Below are 27,210 nucleotides of genomic sequence, written 5' to 3' on the forward strand. Positions count from 1 at the left end.
GCAAACGAATGCTTCTGGAAAGTTAAAATAGGGCTTTCCAGGAGCCGTTCGGCCTTCTTGCCTGCCTTGCCGACGCACCACAAGGTCGCGACGTGACATCCAGGAAAAGATTGGCTTTCCTCAGAGGAGGGGAGGGGATTTTGGTTTTGGAGTGTTATTTTCTGTTCAGGAGAAAAATGAAACTCCAAAACCTCGGTCGTGAATTCGTGGGCGGAGACTGAGCGGAGCAAGGCTACGTGCTAGAGTTCTCGCCCGCACAGGTGGAGCGCGGTGGTGGAACCTGGTTTCTCCCACGGCAGTCCTGGGGTGCACGCGGTGCCTGGGTATCTGGCTGTGGCTTACCTGAAACGGTTGAGGCAGTTCGGTCCCGAAACGGCATGCTCGATGGAGGCGAGCGGGGCGTGGGACAGAGCGGGAGAGCCCGGAGCAACCCGGTCGCGGGATACACCAGTGACGATCAGAGCCAGCCCCGAGCGCGCTGTGCCGAACAATGTCACTAAATCCTTTAGGGAACGCGAAAGGCAAGGGCGGGCCGAGCGCCGGCGGGTTCCCCAGCTGAGCAAAGGACCGGTCTCTCAAGCATCCGTCAAGGTGGGCTAAGGCCTTGGGCCAGCCGTGGACGCTGCTAGAGGGCCGGCTGCGCCCGACCCGGGGGGTGGGGGGAGGCGGAGCGCAGGAGCAAAAGACACATTAGACGCGCTTCGGAAAGAACCGCTCTAGTGAGTCAGCGGCTGTGGCGCAGAAAACACTTGCGCCCACTCCTAGAGAGTTTTAGGGAAGCTAGGAACTGAAAATTAGAGCAAAAGGTTCAATACCAAATTGTTAACCATCTCCAGGGTCCTAGAACTGCCGGTCTGGCGGTCTGACATTCTGACACCTGCCTGGAGGAGACCTAGGGGCCCTAATGGAGAGAGTGACACCCCCGGATGACAGACACCTAATTTTGAGTGTTCGGAGAGGTTTTAAGGCACTGTCTCCTCGGCCTTTCAAGTTCTCCCTTTGTTTTTTGAACAGGGAATTGAGAGGCGGGGATAGTAAGTTACTGCAATGTGTAGAAATTGCACATCATAAATGAAATCGGAACTGCATTAAGCAGCAGTATTCAGAACAACTTGAGCAAAGCGCTGGGAATTTTGAACTAGCCAGTTTGCTTTCTTCTTCGTCCTGTTCTTTTTTTCGTCTAAAATTTGTGTCAGAAAAGCAGAGAAGGGAAAACTGGCCTCCACTCACTCGCTTTGACCGTGCCAGGTGTGTCAGTTCTAATCCCGGCTGCCCCACTTCCCATCCAGCTCCCTGCCTGTGGCCTGGGAAAGCAGTCGAGGACAGCCCAAAGCCTTGGGACCCTGCACTCGCGTGGGAGACCCGGAAGAAGCTCCTGGCTCCTGGCTTTGGATCAGCTCAGCTCCAACCTTGCAGCCACTTGGGGAGTGAACCATCAGACGGATGATCCTCCTCTCTATATCTGACTTTGCAATAAAAATAAACAAATCTTAAAAAAAAAAAAACAATGTGAGATCCTTGGGTCAGCTGCCTAAAAAGCTTTGATAGAAGTTTTTCCCCCTTTCTAAAAAAAATGCAAACAGCTCACAAAAATGAAATCAGCCCTTCCCCAGGGATAGTCTCAAGATAGACTTGCTAGAAACCCGCATCACAGTGCTACCTGCACACCTTCGCTCTGCATCTACAGACTTGGAAAAGTCTTCTTCGGCCTCTCTGAAACCTCAGTCCCCACCACTTCCGGTTCCCAGCAGGAGTATTTAGTTTTCCTAAGGTGTGGCCCTTCACTTACCTGTTGGAAATCTGCTCTCTGAGACTTGTTGTGTCCTTTTACCGGTGGTTAGAACCCTGTAACTCTCCTTACATTTGAACAAACACTGAATTGGTGCTCAGGCAAGAAGAGTACTTAAATGTGGAGGTGGCCACCTGCTGCCCCAGAGAAGTAAGTGGTGGGAATTGCGCTTACTCAAAGCACAATCTCTCACAAGTCAGAGGCTTTCTGATCCCATCCCAGGAGTGTCAGCCCCGCCCCGAGCAGTGTCTGGAAAATCCCCATGGCATTGCTGCTGGCATGAGAACACCCTCCTTCCCCTCTCCTGCCCTGCCCAGTACCCACCTACTCAGATCAGGTGTGGGTTGCCTGTCAGGATGAAACTTCTGGCTTTTCTAGCACCTTGGTATCTTGACGCTGAGACACCTCTCCAGAAGTCAGTCGAAAGGTTGAAATCTGCCCCTAAAATTTTAGGCCGGCAGGCTCCCTGGTGTCCTGCTCTGGCATCAAGGTTACTAAATGCTAATTTCCATTACTACCACCCTGGATGGTGAGGTGCCTGGGGGCACTTGGCAGAGACCTGCCCTCTGAGATTTGGGAAGTCACAGGAATCCCAGTGAAGTGGTCGTGAGATTGGAAGAGCTGCCTTCCTGGGGGGAGGTGGCTCCGTGCCTGGGTCTTAACAGGACCTGACCAGAGCTCCAGGTCAAACCCCTGGCCGCAAGGCCCTGCATGGCCTAGGCTTACTCTACTTGGAGCAGGGCTTCCCTGTGGGCCTTGACCTTGTCCCTGAGGCTCATGCCTAACTCGTCTCTGCTGGACTGTATGCAGCGGGAACAGACCTTCCCTGCAGCCAGGTGGTCTGGGACTCACAGGCAGCGAGCACCTCCACTCAAGTGGGACTAGGAGCTCTGGAGTGCTCCAAGGCCTGACTTCTGGGGCGCTGCAGCAGCTTGCAGATGCACTTGCATAGCCCCCCTGGTGGTCTGGTGGTCGTCATCCTCATCTTTAACAGCACGCATCACCAACCCAGGACGGCCAGTTGCCCTTTCTGGGGAGCTCTTCAGGTAGCGCGGGGGTCCAGCCAGCTTATTGAGCTCTCTGGACAGCTCAGGGCTGCCCTTAATGTTTTAAATATCCGTTTTGATCTCTGATATTCCTTCTACTTGTCAGTCCACATGCCATATTCTGACAGAATGAACTCACAGAAGGAACTCTCAGTATGGACTTTACAGTAGGAGCAATGTATAACACTGCTAACCTCTCAAAGGAGGCAGTGCAAAAATGAGCTCATGCAAGTATATTGCAAAATTAATCTATTTCCATTGTCTTTATGACCTTCATTCCTCTGTTAATTATTTTTAAAAAGTGAGAAAGGAATAGGTGGTGAATCAAAAGTATTTTTCCTTAGAAAGTCATGTCATTCCAGCTAGCTTTAAATATTTTCCTAATATTTACTTGTCACCTTCAACACTTAATTGCTTCTAAGGTTCCTGGCTACTGATGTTTTAATACATTGAAATAAATACTTCTTAAAATTTATGCATATGTGGATTTTATACTATTCAAAATGAATTGAAGTATGTCTATGATAGAGTGGTACAGGAAACAGATAACAAATTTAAACGGGTGATTGAAAGACAACGAGTAACCTGAATGAATCCTTCTAGGGACGGGAAGCCATCCGGGACTGGGCTCATTCATCAGCCTTACTGGAAGGATGGCCAAGTGGCTGCTGGGAAGCAGGGTGATGGTAGCTTTATGTGTCCTGTCAGCCAGGAGCTCAGAAAGCAGAATGAAGACACTGCCAGCTGTGGTCTGGAAGGATGGGAGCAGGAAATGAATGCTGGAGGAAATCCTACTGCCTAACTTCCTGGCCAGATCTAGCCCCCAACCGAAGGACAGTGTATGGGAAGGAGCAGGGAGCCTGGGTTGAAAGAACCAGACTTTCCTGTAAGCAACTCAGCTGGAGAGACTTGAGAATGAATTCCATGCATAAAATTGACTGTAAGTGTAGGAAGGTGAAAGGTAATGGAGGGCAGGTGGGATATTAGCTGTTGCTGTTTTCATCCTTGGAAAGCTCATGATGCAGGTGGAGACAGAAAAAGATGAACAGCTCTGGGCCAGCACTGTGCTGCAACTGCTGCCTAGGAAGCCCACCCCATGTGAGTGCTGGCTCTGGTCCTGGCCGCTGCAGGTTCTAGCCCTCCCTTCAAATCTGCTTGGAAACAGAGTGGAACAGGGGTTTGAGGGTTTCGGTGCCTGACACTCGCAGGGGCTTCCCAGACAAAGTTCTGGGCTCCTGACTTCAGGCTGGGTTATCCTGGCTGTTGCTGTCTCTGCAATTCTGCCTTTCAAACAAATAAATACACCTTTAAAAAATATTTATTTATCTGTATTGGAAGGGCAGACTTACAGAAAGGAGAGACACAGAGAAAGATCTCCGATCTGCTAGTTCACTCCCTATGTTGGCTGTAAGGGCTAGAACTGAGCCAATCCGAAGCCAGGAGACTCTTCCAGATCTCTAATATGTGTACAGCATTCCAAGGCTTTGGGCTGTCCTCAACTACTTTCCTAGGCCATAGATGGGGAACAGGAACAGTAGTGGGGCAGCTGGGACATGAACTAGCACCCATTATGATGCTGATGCTTATAGGCAGATAGTTGATCTATTGCACTGACCCTAAAACACACATCTTTTTTTTTTTAATTTTTTTTTTTTTTTTATTGGAAAGCCGGATATACAGAGAGAAGGAGAGACAGAGAGGAAGATCTTCCGTCCGATGATTCACTCCCCAAGTGAGCCGCAACGGGCTGGTGCTGCGCCGATCCGAAGCCGGGAACCAGGAACCTCTTCCGGGTCTCCCATGTGGGTGCAGTGTTCCAGTGCATTGGGCCGTCCTCGGCTGCTTTCCCAGGCCACAAGCAGGGAGCTGGATGGGAAGTGGAGCCGCTGGGATTAGAACCAGGGCCCATATGGGATCCCGGGGCTTTCAAGGCGAGGACTTTAGCCGCTAGGCCATGCCGCTGGGCCCCAAAACACACATCTTTAAAGTGAATAGTTGACATCACTTCCTAGAGAGCTCAGTTGGCTTCCTTGTAGGAGCTGCCAGGCCACGCCGCCGGGCCCTATTTAAGATTTTGTGGAAATAAAATCATGGGGCCCAGCGGCGTGGCCTGGCGGCTAAAGTCCTCACCTTGAACGCCCCGGGGATCCCATATGGGTGTTGCTTCTAATCCCAGCGGCTCCACTTCCCATCCAGCTCCCTGCTTGTGGCCTGGGAAAGCAGTCGAGGACGGCCCAAAGCTTTGGGACCCTGCACACACGTGGGAGACCCGGAAGAGGTTCCTGGTTCCTGGCTTCGGATCGGCGCGCATCGGCCATTGAGGCTCACTTGGGGAGTGAATCATCGGACGGAAGATCTTCCTCTCTGTCTCTCCTCCTCTCTTTATATCTGACTTTGTAATAAAATAAATATTTTAAAAAAAAAAAAAGAAAAAAAAAAAGAAATAAAATCATGCATGTTTTCCAAAACAGAGTTGTAATGTTTGGGTACTTTTGCCTAGAATTAATGTGAAGGGTGCTTGGTGAATGATTTTTGTAGAACATTATTATAAAAAATTATTTTTCAAAGAGCATGTTATAAATGAAATTCTTTCTAAAGGGAATTTTATTTAATTTTTCCTTTACACATTTCAGAAATCAGTTTTATTTGAAAGGAAGAGAGGATCATCCATCTGCTGGTTTAAACCCTAAATCTCTATAGCAGGGGCCCAGCACAGTGGCCTGGTAGCTCAAGTCCTAACCTTGTACTCACTGGGATCCGTATGGGCATTGGTTCTAATCCCTGCTGCTCCACTTTCCATCCAGCTTCCCACTTGTGGCCTGGGAAAGTGGTGGAGGATGGCCCGGAACCTTGAAACCCTGCACCTGCATGGAAGACCCGGAGGAGGCTCGTGGCTCCTGGCTTTGGATCAGCTCAGCTCTGGCCATTTTAGCCACTTGGGGAGTGAATCAGTGAACAAAGGATCTTCCTCTTTGTCTCCCCTTCTCTCTGTGTATTTGTCTTTCCAATAAAAATAAATGAATTTTAAAAAAATCTCTATAACAGAAGGGGGTGAGTCAAATTGAACACAAGTGGGAGAGTATTTAAGCCATCATCTGCTGCCTCCCAAGGTGTAAAATTGGCAGGAAACTAGAATTTGTTATGGAACTTAGACTTGAAGTCAGGCATCTCCAGTGACTGCTTTACCACTGTGCCAAGCAACACAACACAAAAACGCAAAATACTTTCACAAGATGAAAATTGTGTTGCATAATAAGAACTGAGACTACTGCTCCTTCCATGTCCCAGGTGGGATGTGTGGTGGGATTAGTTGGTGTCTCCCCAGCCTCTGTTTTTCTGTTTTATCCCAGCAGAACTTTGGTCTTCCTTCTGGCCTCCTAAGTCTTGAGGTCGGGAGGGAGGGAAGATCTCAGTTGAGCCTTGTTTGTCTCAAGTCTTTTGGAATGGCCCATCCTCCACCCCATCAAGTTAAAGGATGTACAGATGATGCATTTCAGGGCCAAGAGAAGGGAGTGACTGGGATAGGCTCTCCAGGGACACAGTGAGGTGAACAGCTGTCAGACTGAAAGCCATGCTGCTCATGAGAGGCATGGCAGGATGGCATGGACATGAAACCGTTGTGAGGGGTGGGAGAGCAGGGACACAGCACGATGTTGAGCCAAGGTGGCGGTATCTAGATGAAACCCTGAATCAAGGCTCCCAGGGAATGATTGCTACCACTGAATGCTTCTATTGTGTGGGCAAACACAGTCCATTTACTGTTCAAACTCCTAAGCATTCATTTTCTTTTCACATGAACAGAGGGATTTGTAAGAGATGATCAGGCTGGAGACATGATGGTTATTCCTATGGTTAGTAGAAGGGAATCACAAATGTGGGCTGTCCTTGGATCAAAGTCATTTGCTTTGCCCTGAAGACTGTCAGAAGTGCCAGACCTCAGACCATCTCAGAGCAGCTGTGTCATTTTCTGGTCTAGAACAGTGCTTCTTAAACTGGAACACACATACTCATCTCCTAGCGGTTTGCAAGTTCTCCTAAGTAGATTCTACCCCTAATGAGTTCCCAGGTGAGACTAGTACCCCATACTTGGTACACAAGCCCCAAGAGCCACACTGACTTCATGGAGCCCATTCTTAACTGAAAACATGCCAAACCCAGGAACAGACATCAAAGTCATTTCAGATAAGCCACTGGACTAGACAGTTTGGGATCATATCTAACCTTCCAACCAAGTCTGCAACACCCTTCACTTCTGCATGGCCTGCCCTCTTGACTCACCATGGGCTGCTTTCTTCTCTTCAAATATTTGGTTATTGCTCATGTTAGAACTATACTGGTTGGGGCCTGATACAATGGCTCAGTGACTAAATCCTCACCTTGCAAGTGTCGAAATCCCATATGGTTGTTGGTTCCTGTCCCAGCTGCTCCACTTCCCATCCAGCTCCCTGCTTGTGGCCTGGGAAAGCAATAGAGGACGGCCCAAAGCCTTGGGACTCTGCACTCACCCACTTGGCTCCTGGCTTCAGATCAGCTCAACTCCAGCCACTGTGGCCATTTGGAGAGTGAACCAGTAGATATAAGATTTCTCTCTCTTTGTCTCTCCTCTGTGTAACTCTGCCTTTCAAATAAAAATAAAACAAATATCTTTTTAGAAAAGAAATAAAATGTAACAAAAGATATGGTATCTAAGAGTTTATTTCTTCTTCTTCTTCAAAAAAGCTAAACATCTCCTGATGTGATTCTAACTGTAGTTATTAAAATCTGAACATATCACAAGATTACTGGAAAAAATCACTGATTTATTTGGGTGCATGTTTATTCCATCAGATGTTTATGGAGTATTATACACCAGACACACTATGTTACGTCTCCAAAGATACACAAGATTCATTCCCTGAGCTCAAGGACGTCGAGATCTTACATAAGGGACAGGTGTATAGAAAAATAATTGTGATGGTGTGTGCATTGTGACAGCATATAGTCCTGGCATCAGATGGAGGACTAGATTCTGTTACAAGGGACATGGGACAAAATTAATGTTGAGCACTCACCACGGAACAGGAAGGCTGTGGGGAAGTGCTGGTCACCGTGGCCTTGAACGAGAAGCAAGTCCAGGGAAAAAGGAGAGTGGGAGCTGGGGCGAGTCAATTCTGCATGTGGAGAGGAGAGGACAGGAAGTGAAGGGAAGTTACTTCTGTCTTCTTTCCCAGATTACATCGAGGTTGCGACCTGAAAGGGAATGGCGGAGGCTTGGGGGCTGCTGGGCGGGGTGTAGAGCCCTGTGGACTTGGGTCCTGTTGTTCTGCATTGTCAAAAGCCCATATGAAGTTGTATTTTACAGATCAGCTTCCGCCTTCAGGCTTGCAGTGCCCAGTTAGGGAGAGATGCAGCCATAGGACTCACTCAAGCTGTGCTGCCAGCCTTGCTGAGAAGGCAACAAGGCCCAGGAGTGTTGGAAATACTGTGCCTCAAGAGTTCAGTGAAGTCAAATATAGAGCAATTTACAAGGAGAGATCCGTTATGCATAGAGAAAAGGGAGGGAAAAACTGGGATGATGGAATCAGAGCGGAATTTCAGATGTGGAGTGGCTTAGGGGGCCACAGTGTGCAGGGACGGCCAAGGATGGGATTGGTGCAGGTGCGGGTCACTGGAACTGTGAAGGCCAGGATGAGCCTGTGCCCTTGCTGGGAGGAGAGGGGAAGGACGACTGTTCCTCTCAGTGCAGAGCTCACAAGACTTCACCAGCCGGTTGGCTGTAGGAGAAAGGCCTGTCCAGTGGGAGTAGATTTGAGCAAATCCAACCAGGAAATATAGGAGGGATAGGATGGGGAGAAGACTGGGGATAAGCCCTTGAAATGCAAAACACAGCAATGGTGGCACTGGAGAACCTACTCAGATTGGAAAAGATTGAGGAAAAGAGGACAGGAACAGCTAACGATAAAAGGAAAATTTTACCTATCCTCTGAAAACCTAGAGATAGATTTTCTTTTCTTTTTCTATTAGGGGCTAAGGATTCAGATGTAGAAATTTGCTGGAGGCAACCACAGTAGCCAAAGGCTAAACAAAAGCTGGTCTCTTATCAGTGTTGTTCTGATTGGTAGGGCTTACAGATAAGGGTTGTTAGCAATGCACTACTTTGGAGAACTTCCTGTTAGAATTAATTGTACTTGGTTACTAGGGGCTGAACATCTAGAGTCTTAGTAAAAGTGGGTTCTGGTCCCTAGACCACAGACGTTCCTCCCTTCCTATTGCTAGGACCCTTTCTACCAGCCTCAGGACATTTGACATCAGAAGGTGTGTCTCCTCCTAGAATCATCCTCCTCCAGCAAGACAGCTATTTCCAAAGTGCACAGAGACCTCAGAGCCATCCACAGAGCTTTTGGGGCCAGAGTAACCTGGCACACCAGGTCTGCTTCAGCGCCCTCCCCAGGTATCCTCAGGTCTCCGTTCACTGCCAAGGACTGAAGGGAGGCCTTGCCTTTCCCAAGTGGCTCCCCGGCATCAAACACAGAGAAGCTGGGGGGCTCTTGGGCTCCTATCCAGGGTCCACAGAACCACCACAGGCACAAAGTGCCTTACGCAGTGTGTAAGAGGATCCAGGTGTGGCTATTTATAGCGAAGCGCAGCTCAGGCAGCGCCTCTGGTTACTCATGGTGCTTGGCCCTGCTTGAAAGCATGAACAATCCCTTCCAGGCACTCCCTGTTTTCACTTCCCGCTGACCACAGGGCCCCTCCTCTGTCTGACCTGTGGGGGTCAACATCCTCTCCAACAGATACACCCCACTTCCTCCCTGAGGCTGAGCTGGAGGGGCCCTTTGTTGGCTTCAGGGGTTCCAGGAGAAGTGTTTCCTCTACCCCTTGGTTATCACATCAAACATGCAGGATCCGTGGCCTTGGGGTACTGCAGGTTCGAGGCAGAAAGAAGCCGGGTGGGAAGAAACTTGAAAGAGGCAGGCTCTGAAATATCCATCAGCCAAGGTGGGCCAAGGGTTACCCCAGTCAGGGATGGACCGGGAGCTCAAGACCCTGGGCCAGGTGGGAAGAACAGCAGAGGAGCTTCCTAGAGAGTTAGGGCGCTGGGCAGGTGGTGGGCTGTGGAGGTAGGAAGACCTGGTTGGAGCCCAAGAGAGAGTACCTTGTTTGTCACTGACGCCAGTTTCCCAACCGCTCTGTTGTTTCCTCAGCTGTGGAAGGTAGCTGCCAGGTTAAGTCTTTGCACGGCCTCTGAGCCACAGTATCAGAGGAACTGTCTGTGTCTCCCTGGGAGGGAGGTGAGGGCACAGCTGTGCTCCTGCTCTGCCAACCCAGCTCAGCACACTGCAATGCCACCTGTGCTTGCAGAGTAAGTGCTTTTCTCAGCTGTCTTAACTCATTAAGACACAAACACCTACTGTTTTTGTCTGGCTCCAAGTTCATTTCTGAACTATGTCCTTTTAAATCACCCTGTCTTGTTACTTAAGACAATTTTGAAAATGGGTAATGTAAGGAGTTATTTCAATATCCTTCCCTGGACCCGGCGTGCCATTCCTTCTTCCTCACAGCTCATGAAATTCGCGCTGGCCTAGCTATCCACCAATCGGATGTAACTTGGCTTTCCACCTGAATCTCACCTCCCACTCTTCCAGCCCCCTCCCCAACTCTGCCCACTTGCCAATCATCCCTAGGCATTCACCTGCAGGCGCCAATCCCCTAGGGGCCTGCCCTCAATCCCTCCCAATCCCCACCCCCTACACCTGGCAGACAAAAGGCCCCCCCCAGGTGCGGCTCGCTCTCTTATCCCTCTCATCCCTCCTCTGGTCTCTGTCTCTCTCTCTTCTCTCTCTTGCTCTTCTTTGCTCTCCTGTCTTCCTCCGGCCTCCCTTCCCCTCTCCCCTTCCGCTTCCCCTCCACCCTGTACCTGCCTCGTTGGAATAAACCTCCTAAGATACCTCGTTGCGTCTGGTGTTTCAGCTCACGGTAAAGAACCAGGTTGTGGGAATTAGCTGCGCGTAATAATATCGTAATATCGTATGAACTAGAACTCTACAATCTTTTTAAATAACTAACAGGTAATGCAAAAAAGTCCTTCCCCATCAAGCCTCCCTGTGTTCCTGTCAGATCCCTTGCAAGCCCCTCCCTGAAGGTTTAAGCAGAGAACGTATCTCCCATCAAGGAGGGTGGTAGGCGATCCTACCTTACAGACATGGTCGGATGCCCCTCCTGCCCCATGGTGGGCTTGTGCTGTGTGTGCGGGAAGGACCACGAAGGGGGTAGGTTTTTTTTTTTCTTACTACAGGATCAGTCTTGTAGATCTCTTCCTGCTGTATCTATAGTCATCCACTGGGTTCAAACTCCCTGTTTCCTTCACCATGAGCCACATTGGACTGTATTGCAGGTACTACTGTCACACTTCCTAAGGGGTGACCTTTTCTACTTCAACTCCCTTCAACCCCTACCCTGGATAATCACCCCACAGCCTCTGTGCTGATGCTCCCTCCCTGGAAGGCAGATTTCGTCCTGCAAGGCAGCCAAGACTTGGCGGCTTTCCATTCTGCCCCTGGCGAAATTCTTGGGTCCCTGGAGGTATCCCAGTTGGCTCCAATGCCCAATGCATGTGTCTTGTCTGTCCTCTGCCCCTGGAACAATTTCTCTGTTTAGGTGAGACCATCAAATCTGATTCAAACTTACACATCAAACCAGGGCCCAGAATTCATCTCTCCTTTAATACCTTCCTTGCCATCTCTGCCGTGCTTGAAAAGTTGTAGTATGGCATGGCAGACATGACTTGGAAGGGTCTTTTGAGATATTTCCATGAGCTGTTTTTGTCTTGTGATGCAAATGAAAAAAACTTTATTTTGTTAAAATATTTCTTAGAAAGTTCACTATGGTTTTTATCATCCTCTCTTGTTTCTCCAAACAAACTTGGCTGGAAGGTGCAGAACAAGAAGCAGGGGCAGGAGACACAAGGCGACACTCGGAGAATGGAGCGCACGTGCTCAGTCCATGGCTGGTTCCCGTTCACTTGCAAGGTGGAAGCAGTTACTTTCAAAACTCACTGATTAGAGGCAAACCTTCCTAAGCGTATTTGAGATATATAGCTAATATGTTAATATAAAAAAGCCCTTCCTTCAGTCTCTTAAGTTATGGCTTTCATGTAACAGAAATAATTTGTATTTTCAGGGAAAATTTGTTCTCCTGTCAAACCACAGGCCTGGACATTTAAATGAATACCTTTTCATTTGATATTTTTACTGTTTCTACCCTTGAAGCACCTGTGGGAGAGCAGGATGGAATTTTGGCTTCTGACTTTTTCCTGGTCAACGCCTAGCCGTTATTGTCCTTTGGGGGAATGAATCAGCCGATGAAAAAATCTTTCCCCTCTCTCTGTTGCTCTACCTTCCAACTAAAACGAATAAATCAACCTTTTCCAAAAATTCAGAAGAGTATTTGGCAAAAGTTGTAAGCTTCTTTTTTTTTTTTATTTTATTTTTATTACAAAGTCAGATATACAGAGAGCAGAAGAGATAGAGAGGAAGTGGAGCTGTCGGGATTAGAACCAGTGACCATATGGGATCCCGGTGCATTCAAGGTGAGGACCTTAGCCACTAGGCCATGCCACCAGGCCCCCAAAAGTTGTAAGTTTCTTTGACAGCTGCTTTATTCCATTGTGCTTGGTAATATCTGTATTTAATAAATTGTCTAGGCAATAAAAATTATTTTATTTAGCCTTGGTTATCACGTAGCATTAAGACATTCAGCAATACACAATGTAGTAGCACACAACAAATAACAGACTGTTGTTCAGACACTGCTCATGGCTGGATATTTTGGACACCTTTATTTGATACTACGTCTGGCCTGTTTGGCTTGCACATGAAAGAAGCCAAACTCTAACTGGTCTAATAAAAAAGAGGGGGCCGTACTGGCTATGCAGCTCAGTCATGGAAATGGCAGATGGACTCTCTCTTTTTCTCATATGAGCTCCTCTTTGCATATCAGCTTTATTCCCCCAGCCTGGGACTCTTCTTGGCCTCATTGCTATGACTGCCAATGCCAGCAGAAAAATCCATGGAAAGCCACAGGCAAATTTTTGAGCCAATTATTGTGGCTAGCTGGACCACAATTATTGTGGCTAGGTATCATGCTGGCCTGAGCCTGAGTTGTCAGTGGTAGTAATTTTGTTTCTAGATCCTGGTGCATTTAAGACGGGGTCTTTAGCCACTAGGCCATGGTGCTGGACAGTGAGAGGGGATTCTTATTATAATTAATGTGTGCTCCATAGGGCCCTTCTCTTCCTTAAAGAATTGTTTCACAGTTTTCCTTTCTCATGGATGTGTCATGGCTTACTTATCTCCAGTTTTTTTCTATTTTGGATACTGCTGGTAAGATTGTTTTTAATGGTGAAAAACATATTTAGAATTAGAAAACTGAATGTAATTTAGATAACCCCAATTTTGTTGGCAACGCCCAGAGCATCATAATCAAGAGCCAGTCGCATGTAAACTTCCTTTTCTCTCTCAGGTCTGTTGACTTTGGCCACGTCAGTGTCATAGAGCTTCTTCATGACCTGTTTGGTCTGGTGCTTTTTGGCCTTGACATCCACAATGAGCATGAGTGTGTTGTTGTCTTCTAATTTCTTTATAACAAACTCTGGTCAGAGGAACTTAATGATGGCATACTGGTCAAGCTTGTTCCTCCTGGGGAGCACTCTTCTGGGGGTATTTTCGTTGCCACTCCAGGTGCAACATCTTGGGCCACAGGAAGATGAATAATGGGCAGATCTTTTGGCTGTGGACACCTCTCAGCACCTCCTTTTTGGCCTTTGGTGTCTTTGCTTTGGCTTTGGGTTTGGGAGGGGCAGGAGCTTCCTTCTTTGCCTTCAGGGCCATCTTGATGAAAAGCAAGATTCTTTTAAAACTTATCTATTTATTGATTTAAAAGGCAGAATAATAGAGAGTGAGAAAGAGAGAGATCCTCATCAGCTGATTCACTCCCCAAATGTTCATGACAACCAGGGCTGAATTAAGCCAAAGCCAGGAGCCCAGAACGTCATCTGAGTCTCCCACAGACATGCCAGGGAGCCAAGTACTTGGTAATGCTTCGGAAGTGTGTTGTTGGGCAGCTGAATCAGAAGCAGAATAGCTGGGACTTCAACCAGTCACTCTAATATTGGATATAAGTGTCCCAAGTGGGGTTTAAACTGCCTAATTACAATGCCTACCCCTCTAATAGGATTATTTTAGTTCTGTGAATTTGTTATACAGTTTTTAAAGATAATTGTATTTTCATTTTATTTGAAAGGGAAAGAAGGAGAGGGAGAGAGGAGGAACAGTGGATCTTCCATCCTTTGGGTCATTCTCCAAATATTTGCAACAGCTAGGGCTTGACCACACTGAAGCCTGTAGCCAGGAACTCCATCTGGGTCTCCCATGAGGTTGATAGAGACCCAAGTACTTGAGCCTTCACTGTTACTCCCAAGAATGTACATTAATATGAAATTGGGTTGGAAATGCAGGGTAACCTGTACTCACATCAGGGACTTAGAATATGGCATGCTGTCTTTCTAAATGTCATCTAAACTGTTGTACCAAATGCCTGTCCTCATAGATGCCTTTTTATGACACAGTTTGAGAGTTGCTGCCAAATGGTATGTGTATCAGTCAGCTTTTTTGTTAGTGTAATGAGATATCTGGGACAGCTCACTTATAAAGAGAAAAGATATATTTGCTCACTATTTTTGGAGGTTCATATTCTAAGATTGGATGGGCTGATGGAGGGCTTTGGCTTGGTCTCTCATTAGGGTAGCAGATGGTGGCACACACAGTGGCAAGAGTGTGTTGGAGAAATGGTCACATTGTGAGCCAAGAGCAGAGAGGACCGAGAGGCCAGTGTTTTTCATCATTCCTTTCAAAGGCACACCCTCAATCACCCAAGACCTTCCATAAGACCCAGCTCTGAAAGACTCTACCACCCCCCGATGGTCTCCCTGGGTCAATCCTGTAACAAAAGGACCTTGAAAAAACATTCAAATTCATACTTATAGCTACTGATACTGTGCATTTTTAGAAATATGGTAGATGTTGTCAAATTGCCTTCTAACTGCACTTCTACCAGAAGTATACTCAGGGCTTGCTTTCTCATGTCCCCACCAACATTATTAACACATGCGTTAACTTGTGCTGCAAAACAAATGATCCTAAAACTTAATAACTTAAAACAACCACCATGGGGATGGAGGAGGTTGGTCGTTGTGGCACAGTATGTTAAACTGTTATTACATTGACTTCCCCTATTGGTGGGTCAGTTCAAGCCCTGGCTGCTCCATTTTGGATCTTCTCCCTGCTAATGTGCTTGGGAAAGCAGCAGCAAAATGCCAAAATACTTGGGCTTCTACCTGCTACCCATGTAGGAGACACGAATGGAGTTTCAGGCCCATAGCTTTGTTCTTCTAGCCCTGGTCATTGCAACCATTTAGGGGACTGGACCAACAGGTGGAAGATCTCCCTCTCTCTGTGAAATCTATAAAATAAATATTTAAAAAATAGGCATTTATTTGCCCACATTCCACCTGTCAGCAATTTAAGCAGGGCTCAGCTGGGAGGGCTCATTCTAATAGCTTTTTGTTACTTTAAAATATCTGAAAGGACAGTCTTGGGAAGGGAAAGGTTTACTTTGGATTACAGTTTGGAGATTCATTTTCAAGATCAGGTGACCACATCATTCTGGCATCCAGCGGAGTCCAGCAGTGGCAGAGTGGCTACAGAGGGACAATTCCATAGGGAACCAGAAAACAGGAGCTGGGCCAAAGTCAGCTTAGATAATCAACCCTCCAGGGAGAAACCACTTTCCAAGAGAAGACTGCAGCAACCTTCTACTGACCCCACCTGCTAGTCACCAGAAGTGAATTAATTCTTCTGTCATTGACTTTAATGTATTAACTGTCAACACAGGACTTTGAGGTTTAAGCGTTTGTGTGAGTGTGGGGAGCCAAGTCCAAATGAATCTGTAACACACCATGGGCAACATCTATGTTGCCCATGGTACTGTAGTTTTACAGAGGTTGGTGGCCTTGCTGTGTGTCTGGCATCTGGCTGGCTGTTTTACAGGGTGATGGGGACAACAGAGCACCTCCTATTTGTCAGCTGGTAAGCTCTGGTGTCCAAAAGATTCCCAATAACGTTAAAACAGCAAATCCCTTTGCTTGACTATTTCTCAAGGCTGTGTTTGGGTAACTTTTTCTGACATTTCTTAGCCAAAGCAACTTAAATGGCCAATTCTAGATTGAAGGGCTGAAAAAGTAAATTCTCCTTTTTATGGAAGAAACTGTAAAATACTGTGGTTATTTTTGCAAGATGTCACACCAGATTGTATCATGCTGTTAATCTTGGTCAATATAATTGTTTGCAGTAATGATTTCTCCATTACCATGATTGCTGATATTTTCGTATCATTGGCCATTTAGACTTTAAGTCTGGAACAGAGGGGATAAAAAGAAGACAAAGGGAGCTCATTGTCATGTTACTTCTCAGGTCCTAACCTTTCTCGATCTGTCTTCTCTCGCTCTGCCTTGACCATCCAAGTGTTTCTATGTTTGTTTGTTTTATATGTAAAAATGCATAAAAAATATATTTTAACTGTATTTGATGGTTAAGTATGGTGTGAGCTATCCATCCCAGCTCTCTAGAAGTAGACACTCTTGCTCTCAATTTATTTCAATCATTTTGTCATATGATCATCTTTTGTTTGAACTTCCATTCTTATAAATCAGTTATGTAATTTACACAATTATTGCACTAATAAAATAATAACTGACACTAATAAAATTCTATCCACATACATTTAACCCTCACAGCTACTCTATGGGATTGCTTATACATTGTCAATGCAGAAATGGAGGGACAGCAATTGTAAAACTTTGCCAAGCTAGCATAGCTAGGGAGCAATATAACTGGAATTCAAATTCAGGAAATTTGATTCTGGCATTTAAGTTTTGCTTGTCCTTCTCAAAAAATATTTATTTTATTTATTTGAAAGAGTGACAGAGAGAGAATTAGACACATATACACAGGCGTGCACACACACACACACACACACAGATAGTGAAAGAATCTGATTAACTGGTTCACTCCTCATATTGCTGCAAACGCTAGGGCTGGGTCTAGTTGAAACTAGGAGCCTTGAACTCCATCTCTGTCTCCCATGTAGGTGGCAGGGGCCCACATACTCGGGCCATCTTTTCCTGCTGTCTCTGGCACATTGCCAGGGAGCTGAATTTAAAGCTAAGCAACCAAAAATCTGAATCAGCACTCTAGGAGATGTTGATTCAAATGTAGTGGCTTAATCTATGGTACCACAATGCAGACTCCTCCTACTTTGATTCTTATTCACTATTGGATTCCTAAGACCAAAGTAATGACTGGCACTTGCAATTGCTTTATAGATGCCCATTGAGTGAATTTGTATTCATCCTGCTCTAGGGAATTTTGTTTGATTCTTTGGTTGACATTTTCTCCATGGGTTCATCATTTCCTCATGCCTGTTCTTTCTTATTTCATTTCATTTTTTTCCCATCCCAAGATATTCACACTCAATTGCTTCAGAACTGTGTTTTCTGCATTTGAAAACACACGGCCTATTGAACAGTGTCATAGAATGATGATGATGATTTAAAAGGAAGCAAAAATTTTAAAAATGCCCCCCTCTCCCCAAACAAAAGAAGTAGATCTGGACTGGATTTCATGCAGGCATCCCAAACTGTTGCTTAACCTGCTGGATCACAATACCAAGCCCAGTGAAGACACTTTAAATTCCTCTTTTCAAGTATGGTATGCCTTTTGTTTCTTTTTCCCATCCTAATGATTACATTAGGACATCTGCTTAGTGTTCCAGCAGAGGAACACTAAGGATCTGGTTCTCTTTCTTGACATGCCTGCTTGGCAAGTTACCTTCCAAGACAGCAAATATATACCCTCTGTTTCTGTACTCTGCCTCATGTGCCTGTACTTTTAGAGATGATCAAAGTGCCTTAATTTGAGAAGGGGACAGAATGAGTTTCAGCAGTTTAGCAACTGGACAGTTGGGTGACTCAAACTTCTGGTGGCTTTTCTGGGAACTGATTCCCAGGGACTGTGGGTTCCCATATTTTTGGGGTAGCTGAGCTCAAGGGTGCATGGCTATTCACTTGACTGTGAGAATGGGCCTTTGGACTATTTGTGACCAATATAGTCAGAAACCGTTTGAATCAACTCTGATTTTGAGAAAATGGAGGGATATAGGAACAGTGTCTATCTTGCAAATTTCTACTGGGAGATGCGGCATGTCAGCTTTTGCTTTGGACAGTGACAGGACAGAATTTGATGGCAGTTCTGGGTCACAGATACACAATAATACCAGTGTTTGGTGCTCTATTATGGAATGTCAGTGTTCCAATATACATCTTAATAGCTACAGCAAGCATTTGAAGAAGGAACAATGCTTATTCAAAGTATACTAAGAGAAACTGTAGACTAGTGCTCTTTTAGTCTCAGGTAAAGGAGTAAATTGTGTGTGAACATGTGGAGGCTGGAATAGTGGATGCTGTGCTGGGATGACCAGTGAATCCACCTGTTTGGAGTGGAGTTGAACGTAAGGTATACAGCCAGATTATCGGCAGAGGTGGGGAAATAGAGCAACTCTTGTTGAAACAAATTTTCCAACAAAGAGTTAAAACATGCAAAGCTCTGAGAATATTTCCACTCTTTTTCTTATCAGATTAGAATTCTTTTTAATGGGTATTTCTTGGAGTTACAAGGGAGTAGACTTATTGTTCATGCCGAGGGTGGCAGCTCCATTTACTAGGGAGAACCTATTTAAGAACCCACGGTCTTGGGCACTTTCCAAGGCATTGTAAAATTACTTTACAGTGTCTGATTTACTTTAAAGTTTCTTGTTATTGCAGTTTAAGATCAAAATTTGTGCTGCACACATCCTGTTTCAAGCAGAATTTTCTCCTCTGTTAGGCAGAGATAAAGAATGCAAGAACATGGGCTTTGTAGTGTGGGGTGCACACTGATGTTAGATGAAAATGAGTCTTCATGCTTTTCATGATCAGGTTTATGGCCACAGGGGGACAAATCAAGCATACCATTGAAAGCTGAATTTTGCCATGTCTAGAATAGTTTAATGAGGGTGGTAGTTCTGGCAATCATACAATCATAAATGAAAGAAAATTCATTTCTTTTTTCCTGCTGCTCTGTTTTTTTTTTCTTGCTCTTCTAGTCTTTATTGCTTTTTAAAGATTTTAAAACTTTTACTTGAAAGTCAGAGTTACAAAGACAGAGATTGCCCATCTGCTGATTCACTCCCCAGATGGCCACCATGGCTGGAGCTGGGCTAATCTGAAGCTGGAGACAGCAGCTTTAGCCAAGTCTCCAACATGGGTGCAGGGTCCCAAGGCCTTGGTAATCCCCCGCTGCTTTCCCAGGCCGTGAGCAGGAAGCTAGACTGGAAATGGAACAGCTGGGATTTGAATTGGTGCTTATATGGGATGGCAGCATTGCACTTAGAGGATCAGCTTCTACGCCATTGTGCTGGTTCCTAATCTTTATTATTTGTTAAAGACATCTCTTTGTTTATTTGAAAGTCAAAGTGAAGACAGAAGGAGGGAGAAAGATTTTTCCATTTGCTGGTTTGCTTCCCAATTAGCTGCAATTGGTTCCATATTGGAACAGCACTATGCCTGTAGCCTGGACCTTTGGGTTTCCCACATGGGTGGTGGGGACTCCTGGATTTGAGCCATAGGTCACTACTCCCCAGGTATATTAGTAGGGATGTGTGTTAGAAGCTGAGTAACCAAGGCTCAAACTAACACTCAGAGATTTGGGGTGCAGATAACCCAAGCAGTGGCTCTCGCACAGGGACAGCAGTTGGAACTGCAGCTTTCTCATAGAATAGTCAAGGTTGATTCTTGGGTGACACATTTCTAGTTTCGTTATTTTAGTTGTTACATTTATTTATTTACTTGGAAAGCAGAGTTACAGAGAAAGAAGAAACGAGGAAGTGAGACTCTTTCATCCATTGGTTCACTCCCCAAATGGCTGCAACAGCTGGGGCTGGGTCAGGAGCCTCACCTGGGTTTCTCATGTGCGTGGCAGGGCCCCAAGCACTTGTTACATTGCAGGTAGCGACTTAATGTAAAGCACCACAGGCAGGCCCCAGCACATTTCCTCAGCCAATTTGCAGCAAATTTATATATTTCTGAAAAAGAATTCTATATACTGACAAGGTCCCTTGACTCCTGTACCTTTTCCTCAGATGTCATTAAAAGTGTTGTGTCACTACAGGTTAAACCCCAATCTGAAACTCCAGCATCCTATACATGGCACTGGTTCATATGCCAGCTGTTCTGCTTCAAATCCAGCTCCCTGCTAGTGCATATGGGAAAGCTTCTGTCCATCAATGACCAGGGCAAGACCAGAACCCTGGAATTCCATCCAGGTCTCCATCATAGGTGGCAGGGTCCTAAGTATTTGAAACATCTTCTGCTTTCTTCCCTGCTGAATTAGCAGGAAGCTGAATCAGAAACTGAATAGCCAGGGCTCAGACCAGCATTCTAATATGAAATGATGGCATTGTGATTGGCAGCTTAACGTACTGTGCCACAATTTCTGGGACTTTTAAGAAAACAAAAAACATGTAATTCCTACATGAGAAGGTAGCAGGTTAGGTAGTGGAAGGTGAGGGGAGTAGGAGGAAACTTCAAACATGTATGGAAAAATGGATCCTGATTAGTTCATTTTGGTGCAAACAAACTTTTAAATTCACATGTAATTTTATCATAATATGCTTTCTGAAGACCCCTTGTACAGTAGGGGACAAATATGAGTGTAAGATGATTGAAGTGGAATGATGCATGATTGCATGAATAAGATGGAGCAGTGCTTGCAGGGTCTGAAAAAGTCACCTAGTAGAAGTGAGTATGAGGGAGTGGGCATTTGGCACAGCAGTTAACATATTACTTAGGCTGTCTGCATTGCATATTGGAGTCCTTGATTTCAAATGCCAGCCATGCTTCCAACTCTAGCTTCATGCTAATGTGTATCCTGGGAGCTAGTAAGAGCTTGGGTCCCTGCCACCCATGTGGGACACCTGGATGGAGTTCCTGGCTCATGGCTTCCATTTGGCCCATCTCTGGCTATTGCAGGAGAATCTTTCAAATAAATGAGCCTAAACAAATAAGGAAATAAGTAAGCAATTCATTTAAACAACCAACATTATCTGAGAGGACTTAACAAAATTGCAGATTCTTGAGCCCCTTGGGAGTGAACTGTTGAGTTATGTGATAAGCTTCCTGAAGATTTTGTTGTAACACCACAACAATGTGTTCAAAATATGTAACTACACTATGCCGGATGGTCAGGGAGGAAACAAATTAAAATATGAGAACCCAGTGTGGTAGCTTAGCAGCTAAAGTCCTCACCTTGCATGCGCCGGGATCCCATGTGGGCACCGGGCCTGCTTCCCATCCAGCTCCCTGCTTGTGGCCAGAGAAAATAGTCAAGGACAGCACAAAACCTTGGGACCCTGCACCCACATGGAAGACTGGAGGAGGCTCCTGGTTCCTGGGTTTGGATTGGCTGGCTCTGCTCCAGCTGTTGCTGACGCTTGGGGAGTGAATCAGTGGACAGAGGATCTTTCTGTCTGTCTCTCTTGTCTATATACCTGATTTCCAATAAAAATAAATAAATCTTAAAAAAAAAAAACCCAAAACAACAGCAGCCCTGTGCCTCATTTGGTAGGTGGATTTTATAAAGACCTTATTATTGCAAGAATTCTGGCAAAAATGGTTCTTCATCAAAAATGCTTTGTCAGGTCTGTGGGTGGGCAGGGTTGGGGAGTGGCTCTGTAGCAAAGTCACTATCACACAATGAGTGCAGGAGGATGCTTCGCCATTTCCCATGGGCTTTAGGGCTCCCTGAGAAGTCACAGTCTAATACCCACACAATAGGCGCTTGCCTAGGAAGGTAGAGAAATGTGGATGCTTTGTATTTGTTTGGTCTGGAAGCAGAAATGATTGCTAGAGCTTGGATTTGGGGATTTGGGGATTTGGGGGTTTGGGGACTGTGCTTTTAACCTAAGTTCCAGGGATGGTTTTCAGAGAACAAATGAGAGCCCTAGGGTTTTGCCAAGTTTTGGTGAAAGGCAGATTTTCTGGGGGAGAAGATTCAGATTTTTTTGGATTTAGATAGAGCCTCAAAGTGATAAAGAACAAGCAAGGTCCTGATATCAGAACCTGGTTCTCTCTAGAAATCTGAGTGTGCTGGTGGGTGCTCAGAGGGGGTGGCAAGATGCTTGCATCTGAGCAAAGGAGGAGAATGGACAGTCCTCAAGGAAGGTCTGAGAGGTCAGATTCCCACTCGGAGTAGCAGCCTGCCCTGATTAGTTCCCTCCATCTTGATAGTGCTTTAGTCGCTTTTGGTGAAGCCTGGGTTGAACTGGGAGGAGCTTTCACACTTGCTGCAGGGCCTGGCTGCAGCCCCCATCAAAGCCGTTGTTTGGAGTCAGTCTGAGCATTACTGCATCATGGGTCCTTTGATGAGGGTGTCTACTGTGGTGTGACATGAGATGCTGTTCAAGGAGGATGCTCAAAGAGGTTCTCCCGATACTAACAGAAGAAGTGATTTTATGAGACTGAATGCTGTGTCCTCTGTTACCAAAAAAGCACTTCAAAATGCTCATTTCTGTTACATCTTAAAATACTTAACGTGGGCCTGGTGCGGTAATCTAGTGGCTAAGGTCCTTGCCTTGAAAGCACCGGAATCCCATATGGGCATCGGTTCATATCCCAGCTGCCCCACTTACCATCCAGCTCCCTGCTTGCAGCCTGGGAAAGCAGTTGAGGATGGCCCAAAGCCTTGGGAACCTGCACCTGTGTGGGAGACCTGGAAGAAGCTCCGGGCTCCTGGCTTTGGATTGGCTAAGCACTGGCCATTGTGGCCATTGGGGAATGAACCAGCAGATGGAAGATCTTCCTGTTTCTCCTTCTCTCTGTGTAATCTGACTTTCCAAAAAAAGAGAAAATCTTAGAAAAAAAATCCCACTTGACGTGAAGTCACTATCTCAAGGAGAGAGAAGGTGAAAGTGAGTCACTCCTGAGCCTCTTGAATGTGAAGAACTGTGTTAGAGGCTCTCCGATGGTACTTCTTCCCCAGCTAGCTTAGTAACCTGGTGCTGTGCCTGCTTCAGAGACAGTAAAGTGGTCCCAGACTGGCGTTCTTATCCAGCAGACTGAAAATCAAAACCACATCTCTGATAGGGCTTTCTAGTCTCTGTAGATCAATTGTGTCTCCTGAGAGAAGATCCTGTGGACTGAGACCCTGAGGCTTCATTTGTTCCCCTTCTTCTATTGTTTCTCTAATTCCCATCCTTCCTAATCCGACTTCTAAATACCTCAGGAGTTTCCCGCTGTCACTTATCTTAAAAGCCAAAGGACTGATATGAGTTGGAAAGCAAAAGTGCATCTGAGGAGGCTGTGGAACCAGGAGAGTTATTAAAAGGACAAATCCAGAAGTGGCAGCCAGAGTTCTGATGGTGTCCAATCAAGAAGGAGCTGTCCCTGGGACAAGTGCAAGCTTTTGCAAAATCAGAGGCATGAGCTGTGGATTGCCACAGGAAAAGTGAGGCAAGGGAATGGGATTGAATGCCACAGATGCCAAGGAGAGGCCCCGTGCAGCTCTGTGAATGCTGGGAGCTCTTCCCCGATGAATCCCTGTCAGCAGTTGCTCTTCACATTTCTTGTCCAATTGTTCTTTGACCGACTCCATGGATTTATTTCTGCAAGTTCATGAACTAATATGTAATTACAGACCCCAAAGGGTCCCACTGTCCTTTTCAGAACTCTTTCTCTCCTGTTCTTCTGTTCTCTTTGCTACTGTGCTCCTCAAATATAAGTCATCCCAGCCTCCCAAATGTCCAACTCTCTCTGCCTAACACAGCAGAACTTCTAGACTATGCTTTTATTGTTTTCTTTTGATGCATCACGACCATACTTTATATCAGCTAATACATTTTTAATCTTTTATTGATAAAAAAGCATCTCAATAGCAGCATGTTTAAAATGTAGTAAGGGGGCCTGGCGGCGTGGCTCCACTTCCCATCCAACTCCCTGCTTGTGGCCTGGGAAAGCAGTCGAGGTCGGCCCAAGGCTTTGGGACCCTGCATCCGCGTGGGAGACCCGGAAGAGGTTCCTGGTTCCCGGCTTCGGATCGGCGTGCACCGGCCCGTTGCAGCTCACTTGGGGAGTGAAACATCGGATGGAAGATCTTCCTCTCTGTCTCTCCTCCTCTCTGTATATCTGACTTAGTAATAAAATAAATAAATCTTTTAACAAAAAGTGTAGTAAGGAAAACGTAACACAGAGATTTGGTGCTGGAGAAGTGGTGCTGTGACTTTTAACTATGCCTGCAGTGTGCAGGGGACTTCGAAATTGGTTTACAGAAGGAGTTTGGAGGAGGAGGGCCAGAGAAGACCTAGAAAGCAATGAGCAAAGTGTCACAGGCAGTTCTGGCGAGAACTCCAAAGACCAGAGTGCTGGTTTACTTGCAGATGTTAATGACTGTGTTGGTGGGACTGAGGAGGAGTGATGCTTGACCGGCCAAAGCTATCTGATCCCCCAATAGGTGGTGGCAATTTCCACCTCAAGGATTATGGTTTTTTTTTTCTCAAGAGGCAACGATCATTTTGCCATTTAATCAAGTGAGGCAAAATTCTTGAACTAATCAGTCTATGGCAAGGCACAGAGAAGCGGAATCAACAAAAACAACTAAACAGAATATATGAAAAGATTTGGAAGAACAGGAAGCACAGAGTGTTAGTAATGAACCAAACATGAATCTACAGAGGAAATTTTCCAAATGACATGGTTAGACACTTTGCTTCAGGATGACACTGGATAATTATGGCGGCCATGAGCAGTTCATGATGAAAAGGAGGGAGAGCCCCGTGGGCTGAGGCCTTCTTCAGAGTAAACTCTCACAGAGAAAATGGAGTCACCCCAGGATGTCTTAAATGGCAGCCCGAAGCCACTGGAATATATTGTCCCAGAAGGTTCAGCATTTAGATTTTAGATGTCACCCTTGAGTTTTCCTAGAGCCAAAAAATTGTCGAAGTGGCTGTCAATCAGTCAGTGTAAAGGAATGGGCCTTCTTAATGTCAGCCTCCCAGTTGGTTCATTTACAGCCTATGCCAGAAGAAAAGGTTCCAAAAAATGGAGTTACTGCTGTCAAAGTATTGTCATTAATATTAATCATAACCTAAAATATGAGTGCACCTAGATTCACAGGAATCATAACAGAACACACGGTACAGTATGTGGAAATGAGAATTCTCTTGGGTATTGTGCTAAATAAAGTTTATCCTTGTTTTATGATGGCGAAGGCACTTAGATATTTTGCATTTGTGTCCTGAGACTTAGTGAGTGAGAGGTTGAATTTAAAGATGGTGGACTTCTTGGTTTGACAAAGGAGATTTAGAGGTAGCAAACTATTCAGGCTACAGCCTGGGTGTTGTTGGCCACTATTAAAAAGTTTTATAGTAAAACTTAACAGCGAAAACAATGAAGTAGAAAGGTTTGAAAAAAAAAAAATCACACAGCCTTGCAGGAATGAAGGATCACTGGCATGAGATGGGACAGTGACGTAGAGAGAACACGTGCTAAAGACATAGCACAGGTAAACGGGGACCAGGTGCTAATGGAAAACTATTGGAGAAAGATCCCCAAAGCATTTAAGAGGTTTTTGAGGATGCTCCTCTCATCACAGTCCCATCAAAGACCCCAAAACACACACTTGTTTCAAAGATTACCCAGGGTAGGGTCATTCCAGGAAAGATTCCTGAGGTATCCTGCTTACTTGGAGTCAGTTTTGGCTTCCTGGCTAATTTCAGGTTCAAGGAGAGCTAACTATAGACCTTGACATCCTTCACATGATGCTAATTGGCAGGTTTGTGAAATCCAATAGTCATGGAGTCATGATGGTTTCAAAGAAAAGTCTGGGAGGCCAGACAGAGAACTGTGCCCCAGAGTTGGAGTTGTTTCATGGAGTCCTTGATTGGGTGATCTGTAACAATGTTGTAATGGAGACATTGGAAAGGTGGAAGTATTGATGATGTGAGACACTACCAAAGAGCTCCCAAGTGTTAGAAAGCTCCCAAGTGTTAGAGCGCAGCCTCAGGGAGTAGCCATTGGGCAAAGACCAATAAATTTTGGAGGGTCCCACCTGGATTTTGAAGAAGCTCACAGGCAGAGAGCTGTCACGGGTGTGTGGCCATTGCTGACAGCCTCCACTATGGCAATGTCAAGCTGCATTGTGAGCTTAGAGCTTCACCAGAGTCCTGCTTGGGCAATGCCTAGTGGAGCTGCAGTGTGCAGACTCCAACTTATGAGAACTGAAGCCGGGGTCAGAGCTGCTTTCAGTACAGGGTCCCCAGGATGTGTTGATGCTGTAAGGAAATGGCAAATGTTTAAGGAGATATAGATGCGCTTACCTGTGTTCAACAACATGCAATATATTCATGTTTTGAGATGTGAGTGGTACCCCATATGTGCATGCACCTCTCATGCGTCACGTAAAATTGTAAAAAATGTCATGTTAAGATAAGTTTTCTAAACATAGGTGTTATTGAATTCTTTAAAAAGCTTATAGAATTCTGCCTTATGTAATTCTGCTTATTCAGTTAGCATGACTTTATTTATTCTCATATTATCTGGTTGGCAGAGAGATAGATTTTTCACCCAGTGCTTCATTTCCCAAACACCTGCAAAAGCTGGGACTGAGTTAGGTAGAAAGTGGGAGTATGGAATCTAAGTTTATTTCTTTCTTTTTTTTTCCTTAGAGATGTATTTATTTTTACTGGAAAGGCAGATTCACAGAGAGAAGGAGAGACAGGGAGAATGAACTTCCATGTGCTGGTTCACTCCCTAAGTAGCTGCAACAGCTGGAACTGAGTTGATCTGAAACCTGGAGCCAGGAGCTTCCTCCATGTCTCCCTCGTGGGTGCAGGGTTCCAAGATTTTGGCCCTTTCTCTCCTGCTTTCCCAGGTCACAGCAGGGAGCTGGATGGGGTGGAGCAGCCGTGATATGAACCAGCCCCCATACGGTATGCTGGGCACATGCAAGGCGAGGACTTGAGCCACTAGGCTACCATGCTGGGCCCTGGAGTCTTAAGTTTCTGTGTGTACGTCAGAGACCCAAATTCTGGAGGCATCGCCTGTGGCCTGCCAGGGACTACATAAGCAAAAAGCTAGACTGGAAGCAGATAAACGGAACTGGAGTGAGGCAATTACATGTGGAATGTGTCACAAGGAATATCTTAATCACTCTGCATACCAAAGGCCTGTCTCTATTATAGATTCCCTCTCGT

The 27,210-nt window shown here is 45.8% G+C and overlaps 1 pseudogene; it reads right to left on the reverse strand.

The window, feature by feature from the left end:
• Positions 1 to 13,252: 13,252 nt before the first annotated feature.
• On the reverse strand, positions 13,253 to 13,703 carry LOC101532270 (large ribosomal subunit protein uL23-like; annotated as a pseudogene).
• Between the last annotated feature and the right edge of the window lie 13,507 nt (positions 13,704 to 27,210).

The sequence above is a fragment of the Ochotona princeps genome, chromosome 9, assembly GCF_030435755.1.
Source record: "Ochotona princeps isolate mOchPri1 chromosome 9, mOchPri1.hap1, whole genome shotgun sequence".
Lineage (NCBI taxonomy): Eukaryota > Metazoa > Chordata > Mammalia > Lagomorpha > Ochotonidae > Ochotona > Ochotona princeps.